Source organism: Sceloporus occidentalis, unplaced genomic scaffold, assembly GCF_023333645.1.
Source record: "Sceloporus occidentalis isolate IW3139 unplaced genomic scaffold, rSceOcc1.0.p SCAF_39, whole genome shotgun sequence".
Classification (NCBI taxonomy): domain Eukaryota; kingdom Metazoa; phylum Chordata; class Lepidosauria; order Squamata; family Phrynosomatidae; genus Sceloporus; species Sceloporus occidentalis.
In genome coordinates this window covers 816,797-840,224 of record NW_028317019.1, presented here as the reverse complement: position 1 = coordinate 840,224, position 23,428 = coordinate 816,797, and the positions used below count along the sequence as shown (strand labels likewise).

Below are 23,428 nucleotides of genomic sequence, written 5' to 3'. Positions count from 1 at the left end.
GACCAGGATACCTGTCCGGAACACAGTCCACTTCAAGTGTATGTATCTCAGCCTGAAGACCAGGGATAGTCTGGGGATTTTGCAAGTCTACCGACCACCCTGTTGTCTAGCAGACTCCCTGACTGAGCTGACGCAGCTGGTCTCTGAGCTACTGTTGGAGTCCCCCAGACTTCTAGTTTTGGGGGACTTCAACATTCCGCTCGAGACCAGCCTAACAGGTGCGGCTCGGGAGTTCATGGAGACCATGACAAACATGGGCCTATCCCAGCTGGTCATTGGGCCCACACATTGTGTAGGTCATACACTCGATGCGGTCTTTAGTACGGAACAGGAATATCCGTGGGCGGAGGTGGTAAGTACCTCCGCATTGTCATGGACGGATCATTTCCTGGTCAAGACGGCACTAAGAGCCAATATCTGCCCCACCGGGGGTGGTGGACCCATTCGAATGGTCCGCCCTCGAAGGCTAATGGAACCAATAGGATTCCAGAGAGCCTTAGAGGGTTTAATGGTTGGGAATGCCGGTGACCCTGTCGATGCTCTGGTTGATACCTGGAACACCGATCTTACCAGGGCTATCAACACGATCGCTCCCAAGCGTCCTTGCCAATCCGCTTCAAATCGTAGGCCATGGTATACACCAGAGCTTAGGAGAATGAAGCGGTTCGGACAACGACTAGAGCGTAGGTGGCGGAAGACTCGACTCCTATCTGACAGAACTCGCCATAGGAACTTTCTTTGTTCCTATCGGGAGGCAATTCGTGCAGCAAAGAGAGCTTTCTCCTCTGCACGTATTGCGTCTGCAGAGTCCCGTCCAGCAGAGCTGTTTAAGGTGGTGAGGGAAATGACGCAGGTACCTCCTGCGCCAAATCCCTTGCTTAACCCGACGATGGCCTGCTGTGACGCGTTTAACAACTTCTTCGCAGATAAAATCTCTCAGATAAGAGCCGACTTAGACGCCACTGTTGGAACAGAATCTATAGGCGAGGTGTCCAGTGACTCCGTCGATGAAGTTATTCTGGATCAGCTCCAATCAGTGAGTACCGAGGACGTGGACAAGCTGCTTGGCAAGGTGAGGAAAACAACCTGCCCTCTCGACCCTTGCCCATCATGGCTGGCCGTCCAGGGGGGGGATGCATTGAGGAGATTCCTCACGGATATCATCAATGCATCCTTTAGGGAAGGGCATGTTCCATCTTGTCTGAAGGAAGCGGCTGTTAAGCCGCTTCTGAAAAAACCTTCCCTGGACCCCCTGGATATGAATAACTACAGGCCTGTTTCTTTGCTGCCATTTTTGGGCAAGGTAATCGAGAGGGCGGTTGCTCTTCAGCTCCAAGCTGTCTTGGATGAAACCGATTATCTAGACCCATTTCAAACTGGCTTCAGGACAGGCTTTGGGGTTGAGACTGCCATGGTTGCCTTGACTGACGATCTGCGTCTGAGCATCGACAGGGGTAGTGTGACCCAGTTGGTGCTCTTAGACCTCTCAGCGGCTTTCGATACGATAGATCACAGCATCCTCCTGGACCGCTTGGGGGGATTAGGCATCGGAGGCACTGCATTGCAGTGGTTCCGGTCCTACCTCTCAGGCAGGTCCCAGAGGGTGCTGTTTGGGGACAGTAGCTCCAGAAAGAGGGAGCTCCTTTGTGGAGTCCCTCAGGGAGCTATTTTGTCCCCAATGTTGTTTAACATCTATATGAAGCCGCTGGGTGAGATCATACGGAGTTATGGTGCTGGGTGCTATCAGTATGCTGATGACACCCAAATCTATTTCTCCATGTCTCGTTCGTCGGTCTCGAATTCTAATGGCATCTCTTCTCTCAATGAATGTCTTCGGGCGGTAATGGGCTGGATGAGGAAAAACAGATTGAAGCTGAATCCGAACAAGACGGAGGTGCTCACGGTAGCGGCCCCGAAACCAAGAATTGGGTTGCAACCACCAGTCCTGGACGGGGTCACACTCTCCTCTAGTGACTGCGTTCGCAGTCTGGGGGTGCTCCTTGACTCGTCGCTCCTGATGATAGATTATCAGCTTCGGCTGATACGCCAGCTGCGCCCTTTTCTGGAAGTAAGGGATCTCGAGACAGTTGTGCACGCGCTGGTAACCTCACGCCTTGACTTCTGTAATGCGCTCTACATGGGGCTACCCCTGTGCCTGGTTCGGAAACTACAGCTGGTTCAAAACATGGCAGCCAGGCTTGTGTCAGGAACATCCAGAAGGGACCATATCACTCCGGTTTTGAGGTCCCTCCACTGGCTGCCTATTGGTTTCCGGGCCCAGTACAAGGTGTTGGTTATTACCTTTAAAGCCCTAAATGGCTTGGGTCCAAGCTATCTCAGAGACCGCCTCTTCCCATACAATCCTCCCCGCGCTCTCCGGTCCTCTGGGAGGAACTTGTTGCAGCCTCAAAAATCGAGGCTTGCGGCGACCTCCCGGAGGGCTTTCTCTGTTGTCGCCCCTAGGCTCTGGAACGGCCTGCCGGATGAGATCCGTCAATTAACATCTTTGGACAGCTTCAAAAAGGCTGTCAAGACGGATCTCTTCAGGCAGGCCTTCCCAGACTGAAATATCCCGGCCTCAGGATCTTAGGATTTCCCCCTCCTCAGTAATGTCTCCAAAGCCCCCTTTTCTTTAGAACTGAAGTTGCAGTGGTTTATTGGTTGGTATTATTTTGTTTAATTTAATTTATTGTTATTTTAACTAGTTATTGTGGTTTTAAATTAGATATGTTGTTTAATTACTTTTTAAGGGGGGAGGGAAATAAATTGTTTTTATGCTGTATGTTATTTTAATGCTGTAAACCGCCCGGATTGGTTCGCCACAGGGCGGTATATAAATAAAAATTTATTATTATTATTATTATTATTATTATTATTATATATTAAACCATTTAAAAAGTTGCACCTTGAAAATAATAGTTTATCAAAAATAAAATAGAAACCTTGACCTTTGAATTATACAGCAATTCAAACCTCATACCTTGTTTTGCTAAGAATCCAGCCCTCGAGGCATCAGCATATCCAGAAAGGAGAGAAAGTGGAAGTGTGAAATGCTTTTTGTTTGGAGGGAGATTCTATCTAGATTCTGTCATGTCAAACTATTAGAGACCTCTTTCATGCTGTCTTTGCTAGTTTTTAATAGTAGGTTTTTACCAGAGGACCTCAATGTGTGGGGCGGATTATATGGGAGAAGGCGATCCCGTAAGTAAGCTGGACCAAAGCCATGAAGGGCTTTACAGGTTAGACCTTGTACTTTGTCTGGAAATTAACAGGCAGCCAGTGAAGAGACCTTAGTATAGGTTTAATATGGTCACCTCTAGATATTGCAGTGACCACTCTATCTGCCATATTTTGAATTAGATGAAGTTTCCGGACTTGGTGCAAGGGCAGTCCTTTGTAGACTGCATTGCAAAAGTCAAGATGTGAGGTTACCAGCGCCTTCAGGTTCCAGGAAGGGACACAGCTGGCCTATCAACCGAAGCTGATAACAGGCACTCCTGGCCATTGCATCTATCTGAGCTGACATCTGGATGGACAGATTCGGGAGCACCCGCAATCTTGAAACACAATCCTTTAGGGGAAGTGTGATTCCATCCAGGACCGGTTGACAAACCTCCATACCCAGATTAGGACTTCCAACAGCAAGCACCTCTGTTTTACCTGGACTCAGTTTTAATCTGTTTTTCCTCATCCAGCACATTACTGCCCCAAGACATTCATTCAGAGGGGAGATGCCTTCTTTAGTTGACACTGAAACCTGGCGTATGAAGAGGTATAGTTAAGTATCTGATCAGTGTACTGATAATACCCCACTCCATGCCTCCAGATGATCTCTCCCAGTGGTTTCATGCAGATGTTAAACAGCATTGGTGACAGGATGCCGCCCTGAAGAAAGCCAGATTTAAACTCCCTTTTAGAGGAACAACTGTCCCCAAGCATCACCATCTGGAATCTGCTTGAGAGATAGGACTAGACCACCACAACGCATTGCCCCCTCTCCTCAATTTCCTCAGACCTTTCTGGATGCCATGGTAGATGGTATTGAAAGTCGCTGAGAGATCCAAAAGCACCAGCAGGATCACATTTTCCCTGTCGATATTCAAGAGGAGATCATCTACTAAGGTGAGCATAACAGTTTCGACTCTGTATCCCATCCTTAAGGCAGTTTGAAATGGGTCCAGATAATCTGTTTCATCCAAGACTGCTTGGAAATGAAGAGCAACTGCCCTCTCAATCACCTTGCTTAGAAATGGGAGATGGGAGACCGGTCTGTAATTGTTCATGTCCGAGGGATCTAGGGAGGGCTTTTCCATAAACGGCCGTAACACCGCTTCTTTTAAGCAAGATGGAAAATAGCCCTCCCTAAGAGAAGCATATCTCAGTTGAGTCCTAAATGCATCTCCTCTTTGGATGACCAGCCATGAAGGGCAAGGGTCAAGAGGGCAAATTGTCTTCTTTACACTTCCAAGGACCTTATCCACATCCTTGGTACTCACAGATTCAAAGTGACCCAGTATGATCTTATTCATGGAGTCACTGGACACATCACCTATAGCCTCTGCAATAATGCTGGCATCCAATTCGGCTGTTATCTGAGAGATGTTCTCTGTGAAATAGTAATTTAAATTGTCAAAGTGAGCTGTGGAAGGCTCTAATAATGAGTTCTGGGGGGTAGGTGCCTGAGTCAGGTCCCAGATGCCCCCCCCCCCCCCGACTTCAGCACTCCCTTTATGCTTTTCTTTCCTTGGCACTTTCACTCCATACCTTCCTTCTCCTCCTTCAACATACATCCCTTCAAAGGAGTCCAAGGCCCTTTCAGCATGTTCCCAGAACCGGAGGGGGGCATTCTTTCTGGGGCTGAGGGTCTCTCCGCTGGTCCTCCTCCACAGGCTTGTTTTGAAGGGAAAGGTATGTATGTTGGGGAGTGCCTAATCCGGATCCTGTGGGCCTTTAAGCCTAGTTCCCAGGTTGCCGGGGGGTGTCAGTGTCCCCAGAAGGGGCTTTGGGGTCCCTCTATCTCCCTCCTCTTGGCTTTGGCCTAGATTTTGGTCTTCTCTCCCCCCAGACAGAGCCCCATCTCCCCAGAGAAAACTCCATCCCTCCCGAATAATGTTGTTTCCAATGCTACTGAAGTACCTGGGTCCCAAGGCCATGCCTCTCTCCAAGGATCCCCCCTGTCCTCTTTTCTTATAATAACCGCCCAAGTACCTGGGCCCCAAGGAATCCCCCTAGGAGGGGGCAGGGAAGGGAGAGGAGGAAGAGGAGGACTGGCAGAACCCCTGACTTTCTTTGGGGGAGGAGATCAGGGTTTCCTTCCTTCTTACAACCCCCCCAACTCCCCCCCTCCAGAAGACCCTGCAGTTAAATCTTTGAAGGAATGAGGGATCTCCCCACTTCCCTCCTTCAGAGCAGGCTGTGAGGGCGGCAGGTTCAGGGGCTGAGACTGTGCATGCACATTTGCCTCCAAAGGCCCCTCCTGACCATGCGCAGGGACCACAAGGACCATGCTGCTGCTGCCGCTTACTCCACTGTCAGCTTTTGGAAGAAGGGAAGGAGCCCTGGTGAGGCAGTGTTTAAATGCCTATACTGCAAAACCATAAGGTTGTGAGTTCAGTACCTTCGAAAGGGTTCAAGCTTGACTCAGGCTTGCATCCTTCTGAGGTTGCTAAAATGAGTACCCGGATTTTTTTTTTTTGGGGGGGGGGGGGGCAATCAGCAAACATCCCAAACATTGCAAAAGCTATCATTCCCATAACTATTCTAGACAGCTGCAACAAACCCCAGCCCCCCATCTAGCTAACCTATACCACAACCCATAATCCTTAGCCAAGGTTATAACCCAAAGCAATGATCTATACTAATAGCAATTAAAACGTAAACTTAACAAAATATAACTTTAAAACATAAACAGACATATGGACAGACAAACCTTACAAACAAAATCATGAGGGCCTTTTCACTGCTGCATTGAAAATATATTTTCTTTTACAAAATTATTGAACATTCATTAAAAAGACATACAAGACAAAACATTAGTACACACTGAAACATATTTACACAATATACAAAGAATATATAAAAAGAAAAAAGCCAAGTTAGTTTCTGTATCTCTAAACTATGTATACTTCCTAGATGGTGTCTAAACTTCTTAAATTTTCATTTCTTCTAGTTTCCTATCTGTTATAATCTTTCAGCAAAGAAAAACAGAGCTAGACAAACAAAAACCCAATCTCCAATTTTACTTGGTTCTTGTTTCTACTCTTTAAGAGAGGAGGAGATTAATTCATCCTAATTTATATATGTTTTCATAGTTGATTTGAATTGAAAAATGAAGAAAAAAACCTTTTTTTCTGAAAATATATTTTCTGTATTCCTTCTTGACAAAAATAATATCAGTTCACTGCTGGGATTTTTTTCGCTTGTCTCATGTGTGGACTCTCTGATGTGTCACTAGGTCTGACTTCTGAGAAAAACCTTTCCCACAATGTTGGCATTTGTATGGCTTCTCTCCTGTGTGGACTCTCTGATGTGTCACTAGGTATGACTTCCGAGAAAAACCTTTCCCACAATGCTGGCATCTGTATGGCTTCTCTCCTGTGTGGACTCTCTGATGTCCCACTAGGTTTGACTTTGAAAAAAACATTTCCCACAATACTGGCATTTGTATGGCTTCTCTCCTGTGTGGACTCTCTGATGTGTCACTAGGACTGACTTCTGAGAAAAACATTTTCCACAATACTGGCATTTGTATCGCTTCTCTCCTGTGTGGACTCTCTGATGTCTCACTAAGAGTGACTTTGTAGAAAAACATTTTCCACAATGCTGGCATTTATGTGACTTCTCTCCTGTGTGGACTCTCTCTTGACTCACAAGTTCTTCTGTAAAGAAGGACAATGACAGATAAGTGAAAATCAGAGTTAAGAAAGGAGGGTGTTACCCCCAGATTTAGCCCCTATTTACCCTTCCATATTTGACAGTAAATTAATAAAGTTGGTGTGAGTGACCCGAGCCTGATCTTGTTCCAGATACCCTAAATCCATGGAACGATTGTATCCTTACTCATAGCAGCTAGCAAAGAAGAGACTGGATAGGGACTGCCTGGAGAGAATCAGTGGAAGCAGATAGTCAAAGGTCTTTTGAAAAAATATTCCTTTAAAAATGTGCAAAAATACTCTGATTGACAGTTGGCATCATTTCTTGTGAGGCTGCCATAGAGAACAGAGTCAGAGCCCAAGGCATGATGCAAACCAATTGCAGAGGTCACTTCATGCTGTTTGGCTCCAGGGGATGACTCACAGCCAATATAGTATACAGCTCACATGCGAATCGGTGTGGATTGCATTGGTGTGAACAAGAGATGGTGAAGTTGATGGAAGTTGGAGAGGAGAGCTTGCAAATATTTGCATTATTAGGAGCAGGTAACTGTTGAAGTTGCCAGATATTGTCTAACTGTGATTATTTGTCGCAGAAATTTTTTGAAACTGATGGAGAAACAACCATGAAATATCGTCCAGTTAGTCTGACATCAATACCAGGAAAGATTCTAGAGCAGATCATTAAACAGAGAGTCTGTGAACATCTAGAAAGCAATGCCATAATCACAAAAAGTCAACACGGGTTTCAGAGAAAGAAGTCATGCCAGACAAACCTGATCTCTTTTTTTGATAAAATTACCAGCTTGAAGATGAAGGGAATGCTGTGGATATAGTATATCTTGATTTCAGTAAGGCCTTTGACAAAGTTCCCCATGACATTCTTGCAAACAAGCTTGTGAAATGTGGGCTAGACAAGGCAACTGTCACATGGATTTGTATTTGGTTGACCGGCCGAACCGAAAGGGTGCTCAAAAATGGCTCCTTTTCATCCTGGAGAAAAGTGACCAGTGGGGTCCCAGAGGGCTCTGTCCTGGGCCCAGTTCTATTCAACATCTTTATCAATGACTTGGAGGACAGAATTGGGGGCATACTTATCAAATTTGCAGATGACACCAAATTAGGAGGAGTTTAAAAAGGATGTGGAGAAACTGGAGCATGTCCAAAGGAGAGCGATTAAAATGGTAAAGAGTTTGGAAGCCACGCCCTACGAGGAATGACTTAGGGAGCTGGGGATGTTTAGCCTAGAGAAGAGAGGGTTAAGAGGTGATATGATAGCCCTGTTTAAATATTTGAAGGGATGTTATGTTGAGGAGCGAGCAACCTTGTTTTCTGCTGCTCCAGAGACTAGGACCCAGAGCAATGGATGCAAGCTACAGCAAAAGAGATTCCACCTCACCATTACGAAGAACTTCCTGACAGTAAGGGCTATCCGACCATGGAACAAACTCCCTCGGAGTGTAGTGGAATCTCCCTCCTTTGAGGTCTTTAAGCAGAGGCTGGATGGCCATCTGTCGGGGATGCTTTGATTTGGATGTCCTGCATGGCAGGGGGTTGGACTGGATGGCTCTTGAGGTTTCTTCCAACTCTGTTATTCTATGATTGTATCTTGAAATAATTATGACATAGAGTCAGGCTACTGTTTTAAGTCTATATTTCTCCAAGTTATTTGGGACAATTTTCCCTGCAAGATTTAGGATTTCATTTTATGAATTGATGTTTACCCTTATTGCTAGAATGCAGTTTACTTATTGTGATGTTTTGTAATACTTGTTTTTAGTTTGTTTGTTTTTTTTAAGCTGGCCATGTGCTGTAATAAATTATTCATTTATTCATTTGTATTATTTTGTAACTCAAGATAAAGAACCTCCAAAGACTTGAATGAAATCTACTGCGTCTGTGACTTACTTTTAAGTGTGGAAAGTGGTCTGTGTATTGCCAATACTTATATCTAGATATTTGCTTCCATACTCTGCCATGTTATTGTTGACCTGCATCTGGGAGAGTCACTCTCAGATTGTAGTGTACATTGGATTGTGAACGCGATCGAAATTCAGAGCCAACAAGGACCTGAGAGGCATTGTGGTAATCCCTTTTGTCTGAGGTATTTGCATCAAACACCCACTGCATTCAATTCGTGTTCACGCCATTCTTTCCCCACCCAGGAAATATTCTAAAGAGATATAAACCTTTCCGAACCCTCAGTTTCTGCCCCAAGCACCAATTTCAGTATAAATATGAGGCCCAACTTGCTGTTCTTCAGTGTCAGTCCAGTTACAGACAGACACTCTGTTTGTTTTCTTGGCTAAGCACCTCAATGCACTCACCAATCCCAATTGTCGCAGGAACTACTGACCTCTCCCCATTCCAAATCCTCAACAATTGGAATAAAGCTCTGGATAGGTAATAGATACCGTTAACAAAGCCTTACATCTATTCACCACTCCCACCTTTGTTACCTAGATCTTGTGTGTGCGCATGAACACTTATATATATAGTATGTGTGTCTGTGTATTTTGCTTTCCCCTAAATAAAACACAAAAACCTATTTCAAATGCCTCTGAGGTACTGTTTGATTCAGGACCTGTTATAGCTGGGCTGGATCCAGAGGTCATTGTTGCCCCAGTAAAACTATCTTGTTCTATTGAGCTAAGTACCAAATTCCCCTAAAAGCATAGCATTTGCGGGTGTCCTCCCCAGACTCCAGCATTTTGGGAAACAAAGGGCCTCTTGAATCAATCATGGAGCTAAGCAAGCTCAGGATGGAAAAGAAACATTAGAGAAAAAGCAGGTTTTGTGTCCCCCTTTCTTCCCTTCATAGATATTACTCATAACTGATCATAGAATCATAGTATCGTAGAGTTGGAAGAGACCACAAAGGCCATTCAGTCCAACCCCCTGCCATGCAGGAACTCTCAATCAAAGCATCCCTGAAAGATGGCAATCCAGTCTCTGTTTAAAGACCTCCAAGGCGGGAGACTCCACTACACTCCGAGGAAATAATGTGTTCCACTATCAAACAGCCCTTACTGTCAGAAAGTTGCTTTAATTCTATAATTCTAAAGTGGAAACAAAGCACTCTGACAGTGAATGGTGAAAGGGCCCTCGGTCTTCACAGGAAGGGCAATGGATTCAGGTTCCTTACCCACAAAGGCCACATTTTCATAATTCTCCATCATCACAGAACTGTATGTAAGTTTCTGCTTCTTTGTCAACAGTTTCCATTCCTCCTCGGTGAAATATACTGCTACATCCGCAAAGGTCACCTGCAATAGAAAATAGCCTTATCCAGAGAGTAACTAAGCAAAAGGGGAGGAAAGCACATGGTGCATCGCAAATATTATTTCAACACTTCAGAAATCAGTCCAGGAAATAAACTTTAAATTCTGCAAGAAAGCAAAAAGCTACAGCCTTTGAGATCCAGTTTGTCTCTAATCCTTTCAATGTAATAAACAATATAATTTAGACCATTTCTGAGATATTATTGGTTGATTGGGATACTGATTACCCCAACATGTAAAGTACATTTAGTCACCAAGGAATTATAGTGAATTTAGCCATATCTCTCCTAATTTCAAAAACAGTTCTGGGGAGTACTCTGGGCTTGAGGGCCACTGGGCCCATCCCCAATTTAGGTTCAGAGAAATTCTTCCATATCCCTCAGCATTTCACAGATGGGGAAAGCAAGACATATGTGGACAAGCAACACCAGAAGGGGTTCAAGATGGCCAATGTTGTTAATGACGAAGATCGCACAAGCGAGGAAGGGCACAGTAGATTGCTTTTGCTTCCGACTCCTAGCAAGGGTAAGACCCTGCCCCTTTCTCTCCTCCCCTCTCCCTCTTTTGAGTTGATGGGCTGCACACGTCTTTTGAACTTGGAACACATTTTGCAGCAACTGAAGTGAACTGAAGAGAAGAGGGAAAGTGGGAACAGGAGAGAGAAATGGGTCATTTTCAAAGCCCCTGAAAAAATGCGGTGACAGAGGATTAAGCAGGACTCCCTCTGCCAAACTGGGACAGTTGTTCTCCGCTTGCTTTCATGAGCTGGCCCAGCAGTGACCCAGATGAAACTAATAGTCAGGATGGCAATTTACCAAAGAGTTGTTGCACCTCGGCAGCCTCTTCTTCTTGGAGCTCAACTCCCTCTGCTTGGCCTCTGTGTCAGCCATCAGGTAGGCAGGGGGTTCCTGGTGGGCCTGCACTTTGGTCACTTCCAGCAAAAGATACTGCAAAGCAGTGTACAAGGGGTCCAAGATGAAGTTCCTGAGAAAAGAGACCAGGGTTTGGCTTGGTTTGGAAAGAAACCCTATAGCACTCAAAGTCACAAAGATCGGCATCCTGCTGGTGATATACGCAGGTGACATATGCCTCCTTTGGCCCAATTGACAGGTGGGCATCACTTCCTCCCTCTGCACCAAACAAAGCCCCTTGGACCTAGCATAGACTCACAGCAGCTCCCCTACACAACAGTTACTCCATACCTTGTTAGATTTGCTGGGGATCAGGGGATGGGAAATTGGAAAAGGCCCTGGTTATGTCCCCATAGCTAGATGTGAAATGAGGGCATCACCTGCTGAAACCTGCAGAGGTCCCCAGTGGCCCTCACAGGAAAATGTCTTCATTTTGCTTCTGGCTATAGAAACACAGCTGGATGCATCTCCAATACCTTGCACCCAACACTCCCACCAGGCATGGAATGGTCATGCGGGATGGCTTCCACAACTCTATGGTAATACCTGGGTCATTGAATGGCCAGTTGCAGCCTGATTCCACCTGGAGCAACACTGGAGCATAGAAGGTTCTGCTGGGTCAGGCATGTTTGGCCTGGTGGCCCCTCATTCTCCCAGTGGCCAAACCAGTTGCCGTCCATCCCCCAGAGAGGCCCCCGGTCAGGCAGGGCAGGAAAGGAGCTCTCTCTTCTCTGGTTGCCCCCCTTCCATGGGATGCAGCCCTCCTCCCCAATTCCCATGGCAGCCTTCTGCATGCAGAGAAGTCACAATTCAGAGAGTGTCTTTGCCCATGTAGAGATTGCCTATTTTCGACACTATTGCCTGGCCATGTTGGCTTGGGAATGTCCTGTTCTAGCCACATAGATTCATAGAATCATAGAATCGTAGAGTCGGAAGAGACCCCAAGGGCCATCCAGTCTAACCCCATTGTGCCATGCAGGAACTCTCAATCAAAGCATCCCCGACAAATGGCCATCCAGCCTCTGCTTGAAGACCAAGGAAAGAGACTCGACTGCACTCCGAGGAAGGAGTCTGTTCCACTGTCGAACAGCCCTTACTGTCAGGAAGTTTCTCCTAATGTTGAGGTGGAATCTCTATTCCTGGAGCTTGCATCCATTGTTCCGGGTTCTAGTCTCTGGAGCAGCAGAAAACAAGCTTGCTCCCTCCTCAATATGACATCCCTTCAAAAATTTAAACAGATCTATCATATCACCTCTTAACCTTCTTTTCTCTAGGCTGAACATCTCCACCTCTCTAAGTCATTCCTCATAAGGCATGGTTTCCAGACCCTTCACCATTTTAGTCGCCCTCTATGATTCTATGATTTGTATCCCAGGTGGAGAAATTACAGCCCCTGGGCTGAATAAGACCTGTATTTCTTCAATGATCTGATCAATGGCTTCCCCTCATTATGCCCCCTTCCCCATTTAGACACTGGTGAAAATAATCATTTCATTTTTACAAATGAGACAAATCTCTGAGCTTAACTGCTGCGTTTATACTACTACTACTACAGTGGTACCCCGGGATACGAAAGCACCGCCTTACGAAATTCCCGGGATACGAAAAAATTCCAAAGAAAAAAACTGTTCCGGGTTACGGTTTTTTTTTCGGGTTACGAAAAAAATTTTTGGTGCTTTTCGGCGCGATTTCACATGAAATCGCGGCTTTCGCTATTAGCGCCTATGGGCTATTCGGCTAGCGAAAGTTTCCGGGTTACGAAAGCGGCAGCGGAACCAATTAATTTCGTAACCCGGGGTACCACTGTACTAATAAATTTATGTCTATACCACCTTTCCAAAAAAATCAAAGCGGTTTAAAAATTGACAATTACAAAATGTGTGTGTTTGTGTGTGTCAGTCGTAGCAGTTGCATGATGTATGCACCTCCTCCCTCTGCTTGCTAAAGCCACACAGAAATTGAGGTATGTACATTTGTGTGCATTGTTTCTGAATGGATCTATTGTCAGTATCACAATTTCTGCACTTTTCCTTGTATATTTTTAAAAAAGAAGCACACTGCTGAATATGTTGCACTTATACAACAAAAATCTATAAATGTACAGTGGATCCTTGTTATACGCTGGGGTTTGGTTCCAAGATCTCCCGTGTATAACAAAATCCGTGTATGCTCAAGTCCCATTAAGTATAATGACATAGCAAAATGGTGTCCCTAATAAAAAATGGAACATCAAGGTAAATTTATACTTTTTTGGAACATTTTAAAACCGTGTATGCTTGAATCCGTGTATAAAAAATCCGTGTATAAGAAGGGCCGACTGTATAGGTTTATGAGTGAAGATTGCATCCTGGATTATGCTCATTTTGGGGAAGTGAAGACATATGTAAATTCATTATATAAACCCAGTGAAACAAATACCTCACAAAGCCCTAGTAAACAACACGTACACACAGTCCCCACACAAAGGACTCACTGGTGCATTGTGTGTCTGGGGTCTGGAAATCTCACTTCAAACTTCTGGGAAGACAATGCTGCCACAGACTGAATTTGGGGCTTTATTCCTCCAAAGCAAGGTCTCACTCTCTCAGCTGCAACCCTTCCATACAATCCTGGACTGAAGCATTTAAACAAAGGTCCTCTTCCAGCTCCAGGAATAAAGTCCTACCTTCAGTACAAAGACCCTGATTCCTGCAGCCCCAGAAAGGCCTCTCCTGCAGTCCTTTATGGCTGGAGCTTCCCTGGGTCAGAGGCCGTCTCCTCAGCCGTAGAGAAGGGTTGCTCTGAGTGCGAAGGAGGAGGAGGTCCAAGGGCTGAGGGAGGGAAGGCAATGGGGAAAGGTCAGTCCAATGGCCATGGAGGGCAGAAGGTGACAATGCCTAGGAAACTCCTCTGAGTCCCAGCCATTCTAGGAATGAGTGGCAGGAGTGAGTCCAGGGGGCTGAGGGGGTCTCCTTTCCCAAAGGGGGAGGCAAGGACCGGTGGACCCTCACAGTCACAAGCAGCACAAAGTTTCTTCCAGAACACAAAATGGCTGCCTCTGCCTCAGCACCTGGCAGTTTGAGGCCTTCAGGGAACCCAAAATGGAGGATGAAAGGGCCCCAAAGTCGGAAGGGACTCCAAACAGGATCTCTGACCCTAAACAACACAGAAAGGTTTTCCTGATGGCATCCGATGGCTGTGAGAACACAAAAAGTCCCCAAACAGGATTTGCAAACCTTAACATCACCTAAACATTTTCCTGATGCTATTGAAAGGAGGAACCTGATCCCCTCCTTAATTACAATCAATAGTGAAAGATATTAATATTAATATCAAGAGTGCCCATCGTCCACAACCCAGCTCCGGTCTTGACCACTCAGGGAGGCCAGTCCAGCTGCAGGTGGCCCTCCGTCCGTCCATCCTCCTTTCCTTCTGCATTCCTCCTCTTTTCCCCAGCATCAGCCCCTTTCCCAAGAAGGCTTCATCCGCACTATAGAAATAAGGCAATTTGACACCATTTTAACCGCTCATTCCTATGGAATCCTGGGATTTTACCTTTGGAGCCTTAGCCTTCTCTGCCAGAGAGCTCTGATGCCACAACAAACTACAAATCCCAGGATTCCAGAGGATGGAAACAGGAGAGTTAACACACTTTAGAACTGGATTATTTCTATATTGCAGATAAAGCCTGGGTCGGATGTAAAAGTCTAATTATTATCCTGTTAAAAACGGTTTTGCTTTTTTAAAATATAAGCAGTTTGTTTTTCTGTCTAATCCTTATTCTTCTTCTTCTTGTTTGTTTCCTTCTTGGTCATATGAGTTATTCTGGTCTGTCTCCTTCCTTCTTGCCTAAAAATCTATTAATAAAGAAACTGGGGAGACTTTTAAAACCTCCCAAAGGAGCCATTTTTGGCCTTTTTTGGGGGACCAGCCTCCTCTTTGAAGCCAAAGCCCAATGTTTGTGAAGAAGAAGAATAAGGCTTGTATGAAAACTCTCCTCCTCATTTCTGATCCCTTTTAAAACCCATATTCCCCAGAAGGAGCAGAGCTGTGTAATAAGAAAACCCTCTCAGATAAGAGACACACTTCCTTCCTTTTGGCCCAAGGAGCCTGGCCTCCTTCTGACTCTGGAGCCTCAGGAGAGAAAGAGAGGCCTCTGTTCAACTGAAGCCTCAGAGAAGGTTCTGGAAGAATTTTCTCCACAGTCACAAGCAGCACAAAATGGCTGCCAGAAAACAAGGAGGCAGGGGCTGAGATTCTAGCCAATCAGGGCCAGGGATGGTGGGATGGACAGGAATTCCAGCCAATCAGAGCCAGAGACTGTGGGAGGGACAGGGAATCCAGCCAATCAGGGCCAAGGATTGTGGGTGGGACTGGGATTCCAGCCAATCAGGGCCAGGGATGGTGGGAAGGAGTGCAATTCCAGCCAATCAGGGCCAGGGATGGTGGGAAGGAGTGCGATTCCAGCCAATCAGGGCCAGGGATGCTGGGAGGGAGTGGGATTCCAGCCAATCAGGGCCAGGGATGGTGGGAGGGACTGGGATTCAAGCCAATCAGGGCCAGGGATGGTGGGAGGGACTGGGATTCCAGCCAATCAGGGCCAGGGATGGTGGGAGGGACTGGGATTCCAGCCAATCAGGGCCAGGAATGGTGGGAGGCTGCGGACTCCAGCCAATGGCAGCCCTCAGAGTGTCCTCAGGAGGCAATCATGTGTAAAATACATATCATAAAAACATTGCAAAGTATAGACATTCCAATTGCAGTACAGTGCTACCTTGGGTTACGAAATTAATTCGTTCCGCGGCGCCGTTCGTAACCCGATAAATTTCGCAACCCGAAAAGGCGCTGGAAAGCCGCTGGAAAGCCGCTAGCCGCGCTTCACTTTTAAATTTCGCGCCGAAAATTTTTTCGTAACCCGAAAAAATCTTCGTAACCCGGAACAGTTTTTTTAAATCTAACTTTTTCGTACCCCGGAAATTTCGTAACGCGGTGCATTCGTATCCCGGGGTACCACTGTAATCGCAGGGCAGTTATGCTGTTATGACCGGAAGTAAACATATATACAATTATAATTATATATACACACTGATGTTGACCAGAACCTGGGGGGTGTATACATGCGCATTCATATGTACTTACATATTTCTCTATGCATTTCCTTATGTTTAAATTGTATGCAAGTAGAAGAGTATATATAAATATATAAATCATATATATATGATCCAACATATATGTGTACATGTGCTTGCATATATAAATACATGTGCGTACACAGGTATCTATGGGTATGTATAGATGTATCTATGGGTATTGTATGCAAGATCTATAGACTTTAAACATTCCATGTCTGTGTGTGTGTAGGCTCTTAAAAGTATAAGTCTGAGTGCACTTAGATAGAGATGCCTCCATATTTATATATATATATATACACACACATACAGATGTATATGCACAAACACACATGCCACATCCATCTGTTGTTGTCCATTGTTCTGGTCCGTTGTTCCAGGTGATGCTGGAGAAGAGGCCCTGCCTCCAATGGATCCAGAGGCTGCAGGCGATGACCAACCCCCCATATTTTAACCCAAACCTCACGGCTGGCAGTGGATCATAACTCCAAGGCCTGTCTCTTATAGTGGAATCGTAATGGGTTAACAAAGGAAGTGTGTTCCCACTGCTTGGTTAGTTCTCTTTCCGCTTTCAGGGATCAGTGCAGAAGCTCCATAAGGTGAAATGAGAGATCACACACCTGTCACCAATCTAGGTGTTCTTCTTTACATCTAGAGTGGTGAGTAAATACAGAATAGGACTATAAAACTTTTAATCAGACACATAAGAGACCAGATCTGGGTTCAAACACTTTGTATGTAACATTTATTCTAACATTAGGGACATTCATTCTAATATATTACATGTCAAGAGGCCTCAAATCATGCGCACATTCATACAATGCTCATGCACACAAATCTTCCCAGAGGTCCATCAGTTTTCTGAAAGAGCGATGGGTGCCAGTTCCAGCTGATTTTGGCACACTATCACCATGGTTTTGAAGATTCCTTTATGCTTTTTATATGTGCATCATTTTTCCTGATGAGTGACTTCTTGTTCCCATTCCGTTCTTGTTCTGGTGCTCTTTACATCAAGTTGTGTTATACACAGTCCATTCTTCTTTTAGTACATTCGGTTTCATGTCCTTGCATTACGGTGTCTTTATCTTTTGCACATTCAGTTTGAGCTTTTCTTGCTTCTCTGTGCCAGATCCTTCATCTCATACTTCATCTTCTAATTCTGTCACATTCACACATAACACACCTACCCACCATGCTACGTCTTCCTGTATGGCAGGGGCTTGGACTAGATGGCGCTTGTGGTGCCTTACAAAGCCAGAATTATTCTAGAATTCTATAAAAAAAATAAAAACAACAACAACAACAACCCAACACAACACAACAACATACAAAAATCAATAACTTTATGAACAGACAACCCTTAAAAACAAAATCACAAGGGCTTTCTCTTATCACCAATGCATTGAAAATATTTTTCTTGTAATACTTCTTAACAAAAACAGTGTTAGTTCACTGCTGGCATTTATGTGGTTTCTCTCCTGCATGGACTCTCTGATGTATCACTAAGTTTGACTTCGAAGAGAAACATTTCCCACAATGCTGGCATTTGTATGGCTTTTCTCCTGTGTGGACTCTCTGATGTTTCACTAGGTCTGACTTCTGAGAGAAACCTTTCCCACAATGCTGGCATTTGTATGGCTTCTCTCCTGTGTGGACTCTCTTATGTGCCAATAGGTGTGACTTCCGAGAAAAACATTTCCCACAATGCTGGCATTTGTATGGCTTCTCTCCTGTGTGGACTCTCTGATGTATCACTAGGTTTGACTTTAAAGGAAAACCTTTCCCACAATGCTGGCATTTGTATGGCTTCTCTCCTGTGTGGACTCTCTGATGTGTCACTAGGTTGGGCTTCTGAGAAAAACCTTTCCTACAATGCTGGCATTTGAATGGCTTCTCTCCTGTGTGGACTCTCTGATGTGTCACTAGGTTTGACTTCTGAGAGAAACCTTTCCCACAATGCTGGCATTTGAATGGCTTCACTCCTGTGTGGAGTCTCAGATGTGTCACTAGGTTTGACTTTAAAGGAAAACCTTTCCCACAATGCTGGCATTTGTATGGCTTCTCTACTGTGTGGACTCTCTGATGTGTCACTAGGTTTGACTTTAAAGGAAAACCTTTCCCACAATGCTGGCATTTGTATGGCTTCTCTCCTGTGTGGATTCTCAGATGAATCAGGAGGCTTGATGTCTGAGAAAAACCTTTCCCACAACGCTGGCATTTGTATGGCTTCTCTCCTGTGTGGACTCTCTGATGTCTCACAAGGTCTGACTTTGAAGAAAAACATTTCCCACAGTGCTGGCATTTATGTGGCCTCTCACATGTATGGACTCTCTCAAGACTGACATGTTCTTCTGAAAAAAAAAAAAAGAACAATGACACACAAGACTGACTCTCTGAATCAAGAGAGGAATGTGTTACCCCAAGATTTAGCCACCTGTTAACCCTTCCCTATTTGATATAAAATTAATAAAGTTGGAATGGGTGCCCTGAATTTAGCATTTTTGCAGGTATGGATCCCTACTCATAGGAGGTAGCAAAGAAGAGATTGTAGGAGAACCTGCCTTGAGAAAATGAGTGGATTTAGCTGCATGATCCATTTATGTCTGTAGAGGTTGAAGGGATTATGGCTAAGGAATGGGACTGGAAGGAAATAGTCAGAAAAAGGCTCTGAGAATCAGTGTGCTAATCCCTTTTGTCTGAGGTACTTGCACCAATAACAATAATGATGCTGATGATTTATTTATAGCCTGCCCAATCACAAGGAATCCGGGTGGGTTACAACAATAAAAATAAAGAGAATAAAATAAAATACAAAAATAAATACAATACAGTAAAATAAAACAGAGCGATGTGAGTTGCAGTAAAATTCACAGTTAGGCCTGATGGAAATTGGGCCTGTCTTTTTCACTCCCTCCCAGGTCTGATGATGACAGTTGGGGTGGAGGGAGGGCTCTTCTTTTTGAGGCCAGAATATAATTTTAATTTAATTTAATTCTCCTCATTAATTTAAGAGAAGAAGTGATGGACAGAGTGAAGGAAGTCACAGTAAATGGGGAGAGCTTAAACCAAGCCCTCATTGCATTAAATTTGGTTTCAGACCATTCTTTCCTCACCCAGGAAACATTCTAAAGCAATTTAAACCTTTCGTACCCTCAGTTTCTGCCACTAAGCAACAATTACAGCATAAATATCTGCTCCTAGTGGCTGTTCTTCAGCCTCAGTCCAGTTGCAGGCAGACACTCTGCTCCCTATTGCATGGGGTAAGAAAGCCACGGTACCTTTCCCAAACAGAATTTTAATTTGGGCTATGTCCGGGTCCAGTCATATGTAAATCACTGCTGAATCTATTGGCCAAATCCATCCCAGATGTAGCCTGGGTCCGAGGCATGCTCAGCCATCCCCCTCTTTTTTAAGCGGAAGCTTCCAACACTAAAAAAATGGCCGCTGAAGTGCTGTGGGGATTCGGGCTGAATCCAGGATGGATTTGGCTGGTGGATTCAGTGGAGATTTACATATGATAGGACCCGGATGCAGCCCGAATCAGAATTCAGTTCAGAAAAGTTAAGCTGGCTTTTTTATCCCATGCGATAGGATCCTCTGTCGGTTTACATGGCTAAGCACCTCAATACACTCTCCAACCCCACTTGCCATGGGAGCTACTGACTTCTCTCCCCATTCCGGATTCTCAGCAACTGGGATTGAGATCCATCCAGGCAACATATTACCATTAGCAAAGTCTTACATTTATTCACCACTCCCACCTTTGTTACCTAATTCTCTCTGTGCATGTGTGTTCATTTTGCCTTTCAAATGCCTTTGGAGTTCTGTGTGATTGCAGACCTGCTATAGCTTTGCTGGATCCTGAGGTCACTGTTGCCTCAATCAAACTATATCTCCCCTTTGAGCTAAGTATCTAATTCCCCTAAAAGCATAGCACTTGCAGGTGTCTTCCCCAAACTCCAGCATTTCAGGTAAAAGACCCTAAGCAAGCTCAGGTAGGAAAAAGAAACATTAGAGAAAAAGGAATTTTTGTGTTGCCTTTCCTTTCTTCATAGACATTGTTCATAATTGCTAAATGGAAGCCCTTAATATGTCTGAAAACCAGGGCCTGAACCGGTTCTCACCAGTTCAGTTCTTAAAACCTGTCAGGTTGGTGGCTGCCTCCCAATCCCCAAGGCCCCTCTCTTGACCCTTCCCAGAGGTCCTTTCCTGTCCACATACCTCACCTTACTTCCCCTCACCTTCCCACTAGGGCCCTCCGTTCTGGTAGTCAAGCCTGCTGTCCCAGCCCAGGATTTCCTCTGCCCCATCTAGGATTCGCCCCTTCTCACTCGCTGCCCCTCACTCCTGGAACCTTCTTCCCCCGCGAGCAAGAGCCATCACTTCATTAACCAGCTTCAAAACGGAGCTGAAGACCATCCTGTTCAGAGAAGCGTTCCCAGGCATTGCATAATTGTCACTTGCTATTTGATGTTCTTTTCTTGTCTGTTTTATTGAATCATTTCCGGTATTGCTATGTATTTTATATGTATTATCTTAGTAGACAGGCCCCTTAGCCACCACCACTCCCTTCTCCTTCTGTGTCATGTCTTTTTAGATTGTAAGACAGAGGGCAGGGAACCGTCCAATTAAAAAGATTGTATGTACAGCGCTGTGTAAATTTACAGCGCTTTATAAATAAAGGTTAATAATAATAATAACAACAACAACAACAACACAGAGCTAGGCAATCCTGGCTTTGCTCCTGCTTTCCTTTCCTGGCTCCCAGAGACCTGATCCCCTTCCCTTTCTCCCTCCACTCTCCAACCTTCCCTCTTGCCTATCCGCACTGCTTCAGCTTTCACCTTCAGCATCTCTTTCCTGCCTTTCTGTTTTTCCCATTCCCTCCATCTCTCTATCACAGACACATATCCACAGCATGTGATGCACAAAAGGGACATTCTGAGTCCCATTTGTTGAGAAAGGCAGGATAATCAATATACAAATAAGTCATTGGGAAAGCAAGAGCAAGGGGGCTGGGACCTGGACTCCAATTTTGGTGAGGGTCAAGTGCCAGCCTTAAGGCATCTATAAGACAGGGATGGCCTAATGTTGGGGATGGGGGGGGTCACACTGGCCCACAGCGGATCTCAGGACAACCTAACATTGTATTGTCTGGGGGTGAAATGAAATACTATTTTCTCCTCAGTATCCCACAGCATCCCTTTGGGGAACCAGAGGCCATTTTGCCACTATTGGGCTCTCTCTGAGCCATTGTAGGGCCAAGGGAGGCCTTTTCCCCAAGAAGACTCTCCTGAGCCTGAAAAGCCTGGAAGAAGGGCCAAAAAAGCCAGGAAACTTAGGACCTTTCCAGAAGGGCACCCTAGTATGTACTGTGTACGTACTAGGGTTGCCCGGGGGCATCTTTTTCAGACGCCCCCAACCCTAGTACGCACACAGTACGTACAAAATGGTGGCGCCCATTCTACATGCAGATGGTGATGCCCATTAGGATGTCACGACTGCGCCGCATTCAAACGGAGCGGCATGGACGTGACGTCCTGGTGTCATGAAAGGGCGCTTGTGGCGCCCTTTCCACGGTGCAGGAAGGAACTCCATTTTGGAGCTCCTTCGTTCATTTGTGTCGCTGGTGCAGCCTTTAGAGAGCTGCGCCAGCGATACAAAAGAGAAAGGTGCAGAGTGGCCCCTTTCTCCTTTCCACGCCGCTGTTGGGGTGTCTTTGGGGCTTGAAGCCCCAAGGACACTTTTTCCAGGCCACGGCGTGGAAAAGCGGTGGATTGGGGCCTCAGGGCTGCCGCTGTGGCAGCTGAGGCCCCGATCCGTTGATGAAAGGGGCAGGTACAGGCCACCCCAAAGGGGCAGTCTGTAAACCGCCCTACTGAGGGATGTGCTGAGGAGCATTTGGGGGTGAAAAGCATTTATCTCCATAGTTCCTTCCCACAGAATCCTAGAATTGGCAGTTTAGAATGGGATATTTAGAATCCTTAGAAAGTGGAGAGCAATAGTGCCTCACCAAACTACAAATTCCAAGATTACACAGGATATTGTTATGACAATTAAACTACGTGTGAAAGTAGCTTAGGACTCATAGTAGACCACAAGTTGAACATGAGGCAGCTAAAAAGGTCAATATGATCCTAGGCTTTATCAATAAAAGTATAGTGTCTAGATCAAGAGAAGTAATAGTGCCACTCTATTCTGCTTTGGTCAGGCCTCACTTGAAATAACCCTGTGTCTAGTTCTTGGCACCACAATTCAAAAAGGATGTTGAGAATCTGGAGAGTATCCAAAGGAGGGCAACCAAAAAGGTGAAGGAACTGAAAACCATCAAGCCCTATGAGAAGTGGCTTAGGAGCTGGCTATATTTATCCAGGAGAAGAGAAGGTTAAGAGTGGATATAATAGCCCTGTTCAAATATTTGAAGAGATGTCACCTTGATGGATCAAGCTTGCTTTCTCCTATTCCAGAGAAAAGGAGAGGAACAGTGGATGCAAGCCACAGGAAAAGAGATGCCACCTAAAGATTAGGAGGAACTTGCTGACAGTAAGGCCTGTTCGAGAGTGCAATATACTTCCTCTGAACGTGGTGGAGTATCATTATTGTTATTATTGGCCTGGTACAAATGGGCACTTTGTGGCATGCCGGCGGTGATTTTAGGGTTTGGGAGCATGCAGTAACTGCACACTCCCAAAGCCTAATACTTATGGGCAGCACAATCTTGACGCAGCGCCATCCATACGGCGCATGCATCCATGACGTGTCTTGTGTGACGCGTCCAAACAGCACGGCGCATAAGACATATCACCGTGACGCTCCAAGGTGCAAATGGCGCCTTGGTGGCATCACAGGAAGGAGTTCCATTTCTGAGCTCCTTTTGGCTGCAGATCGTTCTTGCAGCCATGAGGTTGCTGCGGCAATGATCCGGAGGAGAAAGGGACAGCCTGTGGCCACCCCTTTCTTCTAATCTGTTATTGTTATTATTATTAAGATTTATTTCTAAAGCGTTCCTTCTTTGGAGATCTTTAAACAAAGGCTGGATGACTATCTGTTGGGGGTGCTTTGAATGTGTATTCCTGCATGGCCAGGGGTTTAACTGGATGGCCCTTGTTGCCTATTCCAACTCTATGATTCCATAATTCTAAAGTAGAAACATAACACCATAACAATGTAGTATGAAAGGACCTTCAGTCTTCACAGGAAGGGCAGTGGAGTCAAGTTCCTTACCCACAGAGGCCACATTCTCATAATTCGCCATC

General features: G+C 45.3%; 1 protein-coding gene across 1 annotated transcript in view; it reads right to left on the bottom strand.

Moving 5' to 3' along the window:
* Positions 1-14,207, bottom strand: part of LOC149290379 (uncharacterized) — a 222,561-nt gene extending 208,354 nt beyond the window's left edge. The window contains exon 1 of the mRNA XM_089489211.1: positions 13,730-14,207. The gene's annotated coding sequence lies outside the window, so the exon portion shown is untranslated. The remainder of the gene's footprint in view (positions 1-13,729) is intronic.
* Positions 14,208-23,428: the final 9,221 nt, after the last annotated feature.